We start from the raw sequence: 12,477 nt of genomic DNA on the forward strand, positions 1-12,477 counted from the left end.
CAAGTATAAACTGTTTTACACAACCTCCAAGAAGTTCATTCTGCCGTGTCTTCCAGCTCACTGGGGAGAGCGCCTGCTCCCACCAAAATCTACTTGGATCACCCGCATGAGTCAGGAGGTGAGGCTGAGGAGCCTGACCCCGAGGGAGGCCTGGGGGTGAAAAGAGTCAAAGCTGGGCCTTCTCGGCGGTAGCTCCTCGCCTTTGGAACAACCTTCCTCCGGAGATTCGCGAGGCCCCTACGCTGGGTACTTTCAAATACCAGCTGAAAACATGGATGTACATCCAGGCCTTCCCTCCTGTCAACTACAGTGGACCCTCGACTTACAGACAGCTCGACTTACAGACTTTTCGAGTTACAGACTTCTCTGGCCACGAAATTTAGGTTCGACTTGTAGCCGGAGAATTGACGTACAGACCAGAAAAAAACCAAAATGGAACAAAAATGGAACAAAAATAGCTGGTTACGGCATTAATCAGTTTTCAATGCATTGTAGGTCAATGGAGACTCGACCTACAGACTTTTCAACCTGCAGCCACCGTTCCAATACGGATTAGTTCCGTAAGTAGAGGGTCCACTGTACTGATTTCTTTTGTTTTGCTATTTATTATTTATTTATTCCTGCACTATTTGTTATTGTTGTATGCTAATGTTTTTATGTTTTTTTTAATTGTTTTGATATTCTGTAAGCTGCCCAGAGTGGCAGAATATACCAGATGGGTGGAATATAAATTGAACAAACAAACAAACAAACAAATAAATAAAAATCCTTCAGTGAATTTCAGACTGCTATGGAGAAATGATGCCACTAACAAATCCTTTACCAAATTACTATGCCTAGAACTAAATGTAACCTTGATGTTTTGCTGAAGTGCATTCATAACCACCAGAGCCATACCTTGCTTCCATGTTCCAACACCAACATTTTCAAACTCTTAGATATCCTGTAACTGTAGCTATGATGACATGCTACATCACTACTGTTTTCAAACCTGAACTATTCTACATTGCTCACATTCAAGGCAATTTTAAGCATAAGGTTAGAAAGAAGCCTTACATTTATATACAACACTTCATATTACTTCAGAGAAATCATTTTGCATCCACTCTACTCACTACATTGACATAGCTGATAGAAGCATATAGGTGCCCAGAGTGCCTTAAAAATTGTGCAATTTTTCAGCACAATATATATGCAAAGCAAGAATTCAGATTGTGTAAACAGTTATTAGTTATTCTGGATTAAAAGCATATGAAGGTGTGATCCTGCATGCATAATACAAATTATGATTTGAGAGAGCAGATCTATACAGAGGAAACTGAATGTGAAAATACAAATGAAAAAATGCAACTACCTATCGAAGGTTCATGCCACAAATAACTGATTACTAACACAGACCAAGAATGAATTCATCCTGAATTTAATTTTTCTGCGCTGATCAAGCCAGTTTTACAAACATTTCTTGCAGTCTAGGCCTCAGAAAGTTATACAAATGGACTCTCTTAAGTTTGAACTGCCCATTAACTTCTTATATTTTTAACCCTGTTTTAAATAACTGGTCTACTTTTTTAAAAATTAGTAAACTTTGGAGATCCCAACCTCTATGTCTCATTAAGCAATATTCCTATCTCACTTTAATAGGGAAGAACAACAATAATTATTCTTCCCATATACCTTCACACAATCTAGCTGTTTTTGTCTAAAATGTAAGATTTTGCAATAAACAACATGACCAAACACGGTTCCCTCTGAGGTGCACATGTGTGACTCTACCCCCTCCAAACAGCCTTCCTCCTCCTCCACACACCAGCAATGAGTGTTTCCAGCCCCTTTGGTTCCAGTTGCAACAGAAACCCACATGAGGGAGACTGCATGCAGGGGCAAAGTCACACACATGAAGAGCAGGCCCATTCCCAGCAGGGTTGAAAATTAGAGTGAATGTTGTGATCAATATTTTTACAAGGATTTTACATTTTTTGCTTTAAAGTATCAGTCAGTCTAATCAATTTTTAAAACACAAACTATTCTCTTTTTAATTCCAGACAACAATTAAGAATAAAATTTTAGATCTTTTTCATAATTATGTTAACAAGCAACTCAAAAATCCTACACTACTTGGTAAGAAATTGATAACAGGATTTCCAGCTGTTCTTTCAGTATCTAAAGAAATAGCAAGAAAAACAAAAAAATAAGACAAATATGGTAATTTATTTGCCTAACAGTGAGCCACACTTTAAAATATACAAGTACCTATTCAAATCAGTCCACAAAAGAGTGGGGGGAAATGTTAATACTTCTGCAAGGATATCTTCCATTTCCTTGAGAGAAAAAGAAAAGCAAACAAATGGCATAAATTATCTGCTGAAGAATGACAAAAAAGGCAAGTCACCTTGCCTTTCAGGCAATGTGTAGACTGCATAATTAACTTGTAAACTGCCCAGAGAGTGCTTGAAGCGCTATGGGGTGGTATATAAGCAGCACACTTTGCTTTATCTAATGTTATCAAAATTACACTATTTTATTTCTTAATGCTGTAGCACTTTTTTTAAACTTCAGAAAGGGTGATTTATCACTAGAAGGCATGTATAACCTTCCACTTATACAGAATAAAGGAACACAAGGAAGTTGCTTTTTACTACATCATGCTATTTGTCTATCTATATATCATCCCCAACAAATATATTCCTATTAGCAGTAGTACTTCAAATTTTTAAGCAGAGGACATTCCTATCACCTTCTACATCAGTGCTTCCCAGGTGGAACCCAAGTGTTCTTGGACAGCAAGTACCAGAAGCCTTACCCACCAACTGTGCTAGCTGGGTTTTCTGGGAGTTGCCGTCCAAGAACAGTGGATTACCCAAGGTTGGGAACCATTGTTCTACATGATCTATTTAACTTGAGATGCTAAAGATTGAAGATGAAGCCAATCTGTGCAAGTAAGTACAGACTCTCTCACAGAACTGTAACTATTGCCATAGAAGGTTGCATTCAGAAACACCAAAGAACGGAGAAACAAATTTCCTGTCAACCTCAGTGCATCTCCTCAACTATGCCCCAAACTGCAGCTCAATCATTCTGAAGCATACAGACTCTAAATATAAAACTCTTATAGCCAGGTGTGTATAGTATCATTATCTCAGTTATCAACTGAGGAAAAACAATGTGATTAAATAGTCAGGTGTAACCTTTCATGTATGAAAAAGGATAGAAGTATCTGATTCAATCTAACAACCAACATACAGAAGCAAACAAAGAAGGCCTAAAAAGCAGCTGTCACATTATGGCACTATTACTGTTACCTACATCATATTAAACTAAAATTATGGCCAAGATAGAAACCTAAAAATTATTTATCCATAATATCACTTCAAACATTCTACATTTCATAGGTGATATAATCACTGATATATTCCTGTTTACACAATCCTGTATTGTAGGGCCCCCATATCTGTGCAGGATTGGTTCCAAGTCCCCACCACAGCTGTTGAACTGTGGATAATAGCGAACCCTATACATCAGTGGTCCCCAACCTTTTTGCCTCCAAGGAACGGTTTAGTGGGTAGGTGTGTGCAAGAGAGGGGCTGTGCATGTATGGTAGGGGCCGTGTGTGTGTCTGCACATGGGGGGGCAGATTTGTCTCCGTGGCCTGGTCCTGGCAAGGCCACGGACTGGGGGCTGGGGACCCCTGCTATATATAACATGGTCACTCTGTCCAGCTAGTGGTCAGCTCTGGAACCTACATCATGGAAACACATATTTCTGGGTTGTTTTTTCCTTTTAATATTTTCAGACTGAGGATGTGAAACTGCAGATACCAATCCCATGGATATGGGGGCCCTACTGTATTACAATTTACCCAGAGGTGGGATTCAGCAGGTTCGCACCGGTTCCCACGATCCGTTTCCTAAATCTAATAATAGTTCGCCGAACCGTTTCCTAAACTGATGAATGAAGGAGGGCCAGGTGACCAGCGAGGAGGGGGGGGAGGGGGGCTATGTTTTTTTTTCCCAAGTTAAACGTAACTAAGGCTGTTGCTCTGACAATTTGTGGAGACAAATGGCACACATTGATCCTCACTCAAAAACAGGAAGACAGCTATCAGCTTTTTAACACTAGTAAGATTTACCACCAGGCCAGGGTTAAAGCAGAGCAGATCAACATATCAAAGGGAAATCTGAACTATCCAGATCCAGACCTTCAGGCTGGGGGTGGGGGTGGGGGTGGGGGTGGGGGCCGGAGGGACTGAGAGGAAGAGGAGGAAAGGGCACACAGAGCATGTTAATTCAAGCATGCATGCTGCATTTGTCTCTGTGACCAGCATCTTCAGAGGACTGTTCAAACTTGCTTTCACAAGCTTTCATTTTTAAGATTATTCAAGTAAGTAGGTAAGTATAATACATTTCTATGTCTGAGCATAAAGCCGCTTTTCATTAAATATTTCCCTGCCTTAGCTGTTTGCCATGCAGTCTTGAGAAATGGAAGGAGGAAAATGAAATGGTATTTTATCATGTAAAATATATTTTGAAAATTATTTCAACAGGATTCCCTTTAGGACCTTTTAGCATTTATGTAATTGTTATTGTGTTTGAGTTTAGAAAATCTGATACTTCTATTTTTTGAAATAAATAAATACCTGAACTTTGGAGAAAAACGCTCAGAAGCCTGTTGGTGATTAATTAGTTATGCAAAATTAACTTACAGCAACTAGGTTTTCAAAGAAAGTATATGTTTTTAAAGAGTGATTTTACAATTTCCACTCCTAGTGAATTTCCATGGCTGAGTGAGGATTTGAACCCTGGTCTCCAGAGTCCTAATATGCCAGACTATTCCTGTATTTGTGATTAACACATGCTTAAGTTTAATTGTGTTCATCAGGTGCCCCAAGAAACATAACCAAATTTTGCCACCATGAGTTAATGCTTTTTAACATGAAGTTAATTTGCCTCCCTCCAGTGATGTCCTTTCAAGGGAAAATGAACATTTATGATATAGGCCACTATGTTTAGATTTTCAGGGAGGGAGGGCATAACATGCCACTTTTTTCATTGGTATGCAGAAATCTAGTATTTAGGATCTATGGAAAAACTAATGGGGAACCAGGCTTGGTCAGGAGGAGGGGATGGTATTATATTTTATTATGATGATGATTAAAAAATTTAAAAGCTGGTAAGGACATTTATTTGCAAAGGCTTTCATGGCCGGGATCTGATGGTTGTTGTGGGTTTTTCGGGAAGAGCAACCTTCAGAACATGGCCAAAGAGCCCGAAAAACTCACAACAACCAATTAAGGGAATAACCTTTCAACTTTTTTGGAATTGGCAGTTAGATGCAGGGAATCCATACAAAGCCTGTGATTTCTACTTAGGGTGACCCCAGGAATGAGCAATCTCCAACATGGCCTGGCCTCAACAGCCCTGCCCATCTGTTGCAAACTCAAGCTTGTGGTTTCCTTAGGGAGTAGGTCTATCTTGCATTTAGCCTTTCTCTTTTCCTGCTGCCTTCCACCTTTCCAAATATTATGGTCTTTTTCAATCTATGCCTGCCTTCTCATGATGTGCCCGAAGTAGGACAGCCTCAGGTTTGTTTGTTTGTTTGTGTGTTTTTTTCTTTTTGCCTCTGGAGATAATTTAGGCTTAATTGGATCGAGAACCCACTTACTCATCTTTTTTGGCAGTCCAGAGTATCTGCCATACGATCTGATCAGGCCAAGGGTGTCTGCAAAGATGATCGTAATTTTGTTAATTGGGACAGTCCTCTTTGTGTCAGCAAGCTGTTTTAAGCTTCTGTTGTTGTTACATGCTATCAACATTGCCCCTTTGTGCTGTCCTCAACAGCCCTGCACAGCTGCTGCAAACTCAACCCTGTGGGTTCTCTGATGGTGTCAATCCATCTCACATTTGGTTTTCCTCTTTTCCTGTTGCCTCCAGCTTTTCTGCAGAACCTGGAATGGGGAGGGATTAAATGATTGTGACGTTGTTCAGAGACCAGTTCCAAATCCCAGGGTGGCAGCCCTCTCTTGCTTGTGCTACAGAAAAAGCTTTGTTACTGTTGCTTTGTGGTAAGAACTTTTTCTTCAGAAGGGGTCAGAGAATTTGAGAGTTATTCTCAAGTTCATCTTTGCTTTACATGTGTGTTATGTGCCATTCAAGATGACCCTAATGGGCCTTTCAAGGCAAGTGAGATATTTAAAGATATTTGAGATATCTAAGGAGTGGCTTTACGTTTTACCAGTTCCACGCCCTCAGTGAGTTTCCACGCCTGAATGGGAATTCGAATGCAGGACTCTGGAGTCCCAGTCTGTCCCTCTCTGAATTGCATTACTTAATGTTAAGGGTTGTTGTGAAAGGCAGGATGTTATTATTTGCAAGCATATAAGCATGTCCTATTTTGTCTCTGTGAAAAATTTGATTTCTCTTGAAAAATTTCTCTGGAGAGAATTCTACTTCACTGTCATCATTAATACTACCAGCCTACAATTTCGTTACAAATGTGGTAGCTTTGGGGCATGAAATAGGAGCAGTCTAGAGGTAGCTTCCAGTAAACATTTATGGAAACAAGTCATTGATAATGTTAAACTGCAGTTAAGAGAACAAAAGCCAGAGGAACTTCGACAACCACATTGTTGGTGAATTGGGGGGTGGGGGGCGGGGGGAGGAAGTGTCTGGCAGCCTACTGCTGAGTCAACATGCTTTTACATCCCTGTCTTGTTCCTTGTTCAATCTGTATATTTCCATAACTAGATAGTGCTGTAGTAGATAATAATGTACTGATGAAGGTATGTGAAATCATTCAGGGCCACCCAAAGACAATTCGTGAAGTAGTGTGAAGCAGAAAATCCTGCAAGCACCTCTCCCCAATTCTGTCAGTAAAAATACAACAAGTAACCCTAAGTTACTAATAATTTCCTGCCATTTCATGACATGAGGTAGTTGTCACACTCTGCATAACTACAGGCTTGACCCTGAGGCAGTGGTTGCTGAGGTCTCCAGGCTTAAAAGGAAGGTCCCTTCAAATTCCAGATGCAGGGAAGGGGGATCAGGAGACAGGCGTCTAGTTGTCTCTTTGCTCCCAGAGGCATCTGATGGGGCCACTGAGAGATCCAGGATGCTGGACTGAGATGGGCCCTTGGCCTAATCCAGCAGGGCTCCTCTTAGGTTCTTGTGCGCTTTTACTATTTTCCCATGTGTGCAGATATGGGGAGAAAAATGTGTCTAATTTTCTATATTTTAGACACAGACTGGGTTTTAGCAAATTAAAGTTTTGTGTAGCACAACAGCAGTTTAAGGAAACTTATGAGAAGCATAATTCTCTTGAATAATTTAAATATAATATCTATGTACAGCAGGGGTGAGCAACGTCTGTTGCCCCTGGTCTCAATTTTTGCCGCAAAGTCTGTAAGTTGCAAAGTCCACCTCCTTCTTCTTCCCAAAGCGGCTAGAATTCTAATTCTGGTTTTCAAAAAGAGTTATTTTGTGTGTGTGTGTGTGCGCGCGCGCATGCTCAGTAATGCCAAAGGGCCCTGTAGATATTTTGTAAGGTAATGTTTGTAAGCCGCCCCGAGTAGACGTTGTCTAGAGGGGCGGGGTAGAAATTGAATAAATAAATAAATAAATAAATAAAATAAAAGTAAATCCCTACACCTGGAAGAGCAGTTGTTCACATTCTTTTCACCAGGAATCTTCTGAAGTTTTAAATTTCTGGTCAAATTCCTTTGTGTGTTGCAGTAGAAGTACAGAGATCCACAGAGCAGATGTGACAGGGTTCGTCACTACGGTATGACAGTTCCTTGATTTTTGATATGGGGAGAAATGGAGAGGTCGAGTTCTTTGGAACAGAAATTTGATTAACAGCTTTAATGGATTTGTCAGCAGCAACTTCTGCAGGTGTGCAAAGCTGGCCTCCAGTTAACAACAAACTGAGCTATCAGTCATTTCAGGAGCAGGAAAGGGGAGGGAAGTAATTTTTACTGGTGAGCTATAGGGCGAAATTGGAGGTAAAGGAAAGATGTGTCAGTTCTCTGTCAAACTTGGTCATAAGCACTCACTGTGAGGTGTGTGTGTTTGTGTGTGCGTTTTTGGCACAAGCCCATGGTGAGGGTAACAGCAGTGGTATGCCCAAAGAGATACAGTACAGTTATCCAGATGTCTTAATCATGTGAGAGGTAGTTGTGATAATAGGCAGTAGGGAGACCACTATGGAAGAAACCCTCATCAGATCCCACTGTCCTGGGCATTTATTTATTTATTTATTTATTTATTTATTTATTTATTTATTTATTTACTTACTTACTTACTTACTTACTTACTTACTTACTTACTTACTTACTTACTTATTTATTTATCGATCAATCATTAGGACATAGAACCGGTTGTTAATTTATTTGAATCCCACCACTGAATTTACCTAATTAAAACCATTCAAAGATAGCACCAAATCACAGCTTGGTACTACATGCATGGGGCTGGCTGGACAATGAGGGTCATGAAGTCCTGCTCCCTCTACCAATTTCTGCTACACAGCAATTTCATGCAAACAATGACTTGTCTTCCAAGCTAAACCAGCATACACAGTATCAAAACCACACCTCCAATGCCATAGTCTGGTCCAATCCATAAATTATGTGTTTAAAAAAAAACTGCTGCATGCTCTGTAAGAAAAAAAACTACATGGGGTTCTTAAATATTCAAACTAATTGTAAATCAAGCTAGTATTAACACAACCAAGGTGGCAAGAACCCTGTTTCTATTCCCTCACAACAGAAAGCAATTGGTCAGGTGTTCACCTTTTCCAAAGCATCAATACAGTCAGACCTCCCCCACCATCTTGCTTCCTCTTCTCAATATTTGTCAAGGATACCACAAAATATTTCAGCTACCTTTGTTTGGCCAATTGCAGACACTTCGCACATCTTCACCTAACATCCTCTCTTTTGTATGTCCTTTATTAAAACCTCCCAACAAACTATGTTCTTCAGAAGACATATTAGCACAACCCCTAAGCAAGAAAAAGCATCTCATTACAGGATGTACAATGACACTTCTCTCATAGAGCCATCCCTGCTAAATCCTCACAAAAAATCACTGGGGGGGGAATGGAATGAATGAGTAAGCAAATAAGGGTAGTATAACTTACCAGACACTAGGCAGTAGGAAAATCAGCAATACTCAAAGACTGTTGCTTCAACACTCCTCAAGGAAAAGAGGTATTTCTGGGGCCTTTTCTTTTTCCAAGCCCTGCTGCCCCCAGTAATTAAGTCCTCTCAATGACTTCTGCCTCTTCAAGAGTGGTTAGATCACAGAGCCTCCAAAAAAAGAAAGGTGTCATGTGAACTGTATTTTTCTGGTTACCCCAAAGTTTAACTGCAGCTCTGAAGTCTAAAATATTTTTGAGTGAAAGAAGGATTAGTATTTCTTCTTCCTTTAAAAAAGGAAGATCAGGGGGAAAATGAAGAATTTTAAATTCTGAGGACTGAGTACAGAAAATCCCCCATGTGTTTCTGCTCCCTCAGAAGTGGGCCTCAAAAAAGGCTGCACTTGGCATCACCAATACCTAGAAAAGAAAAAGAGAAGCTCCAGTTTAATTTGCTACGCTCACAACCCGTCTGGTAAAATCAGACAGTGAAGGATTGTAGTAAACAATGGAACGTTTATTTTTTTCAAATTACTGAAAGCAATATACAGTACTTGAATGGGAGAAGAAAGTAGACTAAGTACAAATCTTACACAGCTTAAAGTAACGGGGTGGAGGTGGGAAATCGGTCTGTTTTAATTAAAATGTATATTTCTAGCCCAATAACTTGAGTCGAACTACACACAGAATCCCAAGGAAGGGAAAGAGCCTACAAGGTACAAAATTGCAAGGCCAATTGTTTCAGATACACGGTTTGCTTTCAGCACGGGTTTACTTACAACAAAACCTATGTGGACACAGTATTCCGCAGGGCTGCGGTATTTTTCTATGTGACAGAAGAGTATACCATTTTAAAAGCAGAGAGAGAGGATATATTTTTTAAAAAAAACTGCAAAGAAGTGGCAGAAACGGCTTTGTTTTAAGCTCAGGCATGCAGAATTAGCTAGAAATATTTCCCACACAGGGTAGGTTTCCTACGCCACCACTAACGCGCCACCATCTGTACTCAGACAAAGAATTCTGAAATAAAATATGCGCATTCATTCCCCTGTTTTGGTTACAGAGGAGGAGGAAGACACGAGGCAAGAGCATCACGTCCTCCTCTCAGGGAAGTCACTAACCTGGTCGGCTCTTTCCGTCTCCTCTTCGTGAACCGGTCTGCGGAGGAGGCCTTCAACCCCTCCCTCGAATACTAGAAAAAAGGGCTAATGATGAAACAAGTCGATGTGGGGGGGGGACCTCAACCGACGGGAGGTATGGCAGCGAAACAAAAAGGGCGAACGACATCAAAAAGCCCTCGGACGACTCCTCTTCAATCCCTGCAAGAAGTCTGCAAGGATTTAATGACCCCTCCCTCGACCCTGCCCAATTAGTCCCCAGTTATCACTACGCACCGTGGGGGGGAAAGGGAGGGGTGGGAATGGCAAAGCAGATATTAAAAATTAATAATTAAAACGGGCGAGCCCCGCCCTCCTCGCGCGCTTTGGAAGCCCCCCCACAAGACCTCAAGCAAAAGCCTTCGGGGGGGAGGAGGGAGGGAGGGAAGGGCGACTTGCCGCCCTCGGATGCCCAAAGGAGCCCCCAAGGGGCGAGGAAGGAATGCCTTCTCCTTAATGGAGGGCAGGGAGGAGACCCCCCCTCCCCTCACACGCGGCGCGAGGCTAAGCCCCCGGCGCCTCCCTTGCCACGGGCTCCCGAGGACCCTGACACCACGCGCGCCACACCGCGTAAACCGCCACAGCTCCCGCCCGCGTCTGCTGGAATGGAAGGGCGCGAGGGCTAAAGAAGATACGGCGGCAGGCAGGCGCGCGCACGCGCTTGGCGGAAAGAGGGGGGGGGGGCGCGGCGCGGCTGCCGGAGGCAAGCGAGACGAGGGCCCCAGCGGACGCCCCAGTATGGCGCGCGACCGTTCTCTGAGAGCCCCCGCCCTTCCCTCAACCAATCCGGCACGGGGAGGGGGAAATGCGCGCGAACCTCTCCCCTCCCCCGACTGCGCTGCTGCTGCTGCTGCTGCTGCCTCAGAGGCGGTTCCAATCGCTAAAGGGGGAGGGGGCGTCTGTGAGGAAGAAGGGGAAGCGCAGTAGTCCGCGAGCCAAGCAACTATGAAGTTGTTGTTTTCCCTCGCCTCCTGGCTGCCCTGTCTTCTTCACTCACCCTTTTAGAAGAATGGAATTGTTTGCGCCGAAGACATTCCTCTTCGCCAAAAAAGGGGGGGGGCAATGAAACCCCCTCACCCCCATAAATACCTGTGTTGCCATTAGCAGTCCGTTTTGGTAGGCCTTTGTATGACTCTCACGCATCACCAGACAAGGGTGTGACGGTTCCTACCTCATCAATACGAGTGGGAAAGGGAAGACGGCTTGTCAAAGCAGCAAGCAGTCCCGTGATTTCTTAACCGCCGCCCCTCTTCCGACGTGACCTATAAAGCTTGCTGACCTCAACCTGTGGACGAACGGGTGTGGTGGGATTCGAGGAAGTCTCTTTTCCTCTTTCTGATAAGATTTCATATCCTAGATTCGCATCCTAGTACATAAAAGAGTGTTACACTGTACAGTGAAAACGAGTCAAATAGGAAAAGCAATTCAATTCTTAAAAAAAAACTCCTCTGGTTTATGAATGTGAGATATTGTGCTTCTATATCCCTGATTCCAAACGCCAGGAGATGGCCTGACATTGTTGCATGATACCTTGCCTGCATTGCTAGCAGGAAAAAGAATGCCAAACATTATCTAGCAAAGGGCAGCCTGATTCCAGAAGGATCCCAGAAGATGCTCATGTGATCTATAATGTGGTTGTTGGGGAGGGCAGAACCAAAAACAGCTCAGATGTGGAATTGGATACAGTCCCTTTGTGCCAAAATATGTTGAAGGCCTGTTTTGAAACAAAAGTATAACTTGGGGCAACACACACATCAGAGAAACACCTTTTAACCTTTCAGGTACACTAATATTGCCATGCCCACTCCACAGAATACAGACTATAAAGCTATCTTCCAGTTTCTAAACCTTTGTCTACAAACACGTTGCCTGCATCAAGGTTCCTTCTAAGGTATGCACCTAAGATGTTGCATGTGAATCTGCCGCTCCGTGCAGCCTTCATTCTCCGTGCACCAACAGCAATAGTTTTCATTCTCTTTGGTTCCAGTCACAACAAACCGACCCCCCCGGGGGTGGTGGTGGACTGCATGTGCTTGGGAGGCAAACTTGCATGTGTAAGGGGTAGAGCCCCACCCAGCATGGGTGAAAATTAGAGGGAACATGGACCTGCATGGTTTCCAAAATATGTCTCCTTGCCTTTCGAAATTATAAAATCAGGGCACTGAATTAGCAAAGGTGTCATTGGAAACCG

General features: G+C 42.6%; 1 protein-coding gene across 21 annotated transcripts in view; it reads right to left on the reverse strand.

The window, feature by feature from the left end:
* The window catches only part of RIMKLB (ribosomal modification protein rimK like family member B), an 86,951-nt gene extending 75,457 nt beyond the window's left edge, over nucleotides 1–11,494 (reverse strand). For 11 of the 21 annotated variants that reach the window (XR_002298950.3, XR_002298947.3, XR_002298944.3 and 8 more), the window contains exons 1-2: nucleotides 10,251–10,685; nucleotides 9,133–9,549 (exon numbers count right to left, since the gene is read on the reverse strand). The gene's annotated coding sequence lies outside the window, so the exon portion shown is untranslated. Of the gene's footprint in view, nucleotides 1–9,132; nucleotides 9,550–10,250; nucleotides 10,910–11,283 lie in introns of those variants that run through there. The other 10 variants (XR_013542346.1, XM_020777327.3, XM_072991656.2 and 7 more) reach the window with 9 other exon arrangements.
* Nucleotides 11,495–12,477: the final 983 nt, after the last annotated feature.

The sequence above is a fragment of the Pogona vitticeps genome, chromosome 2, assembly GCF_051106095.1.
Source record: "Pogona vitticeps strain Pit_001003342236 chromosome 2, PviZW2.1, whole genome shotgun sequence".
NCBI lineage: Eukaryota > Metazoa > Chordata > Lepidosauria > Squamata > Agamidae > Pogona > Pogona vitticeps.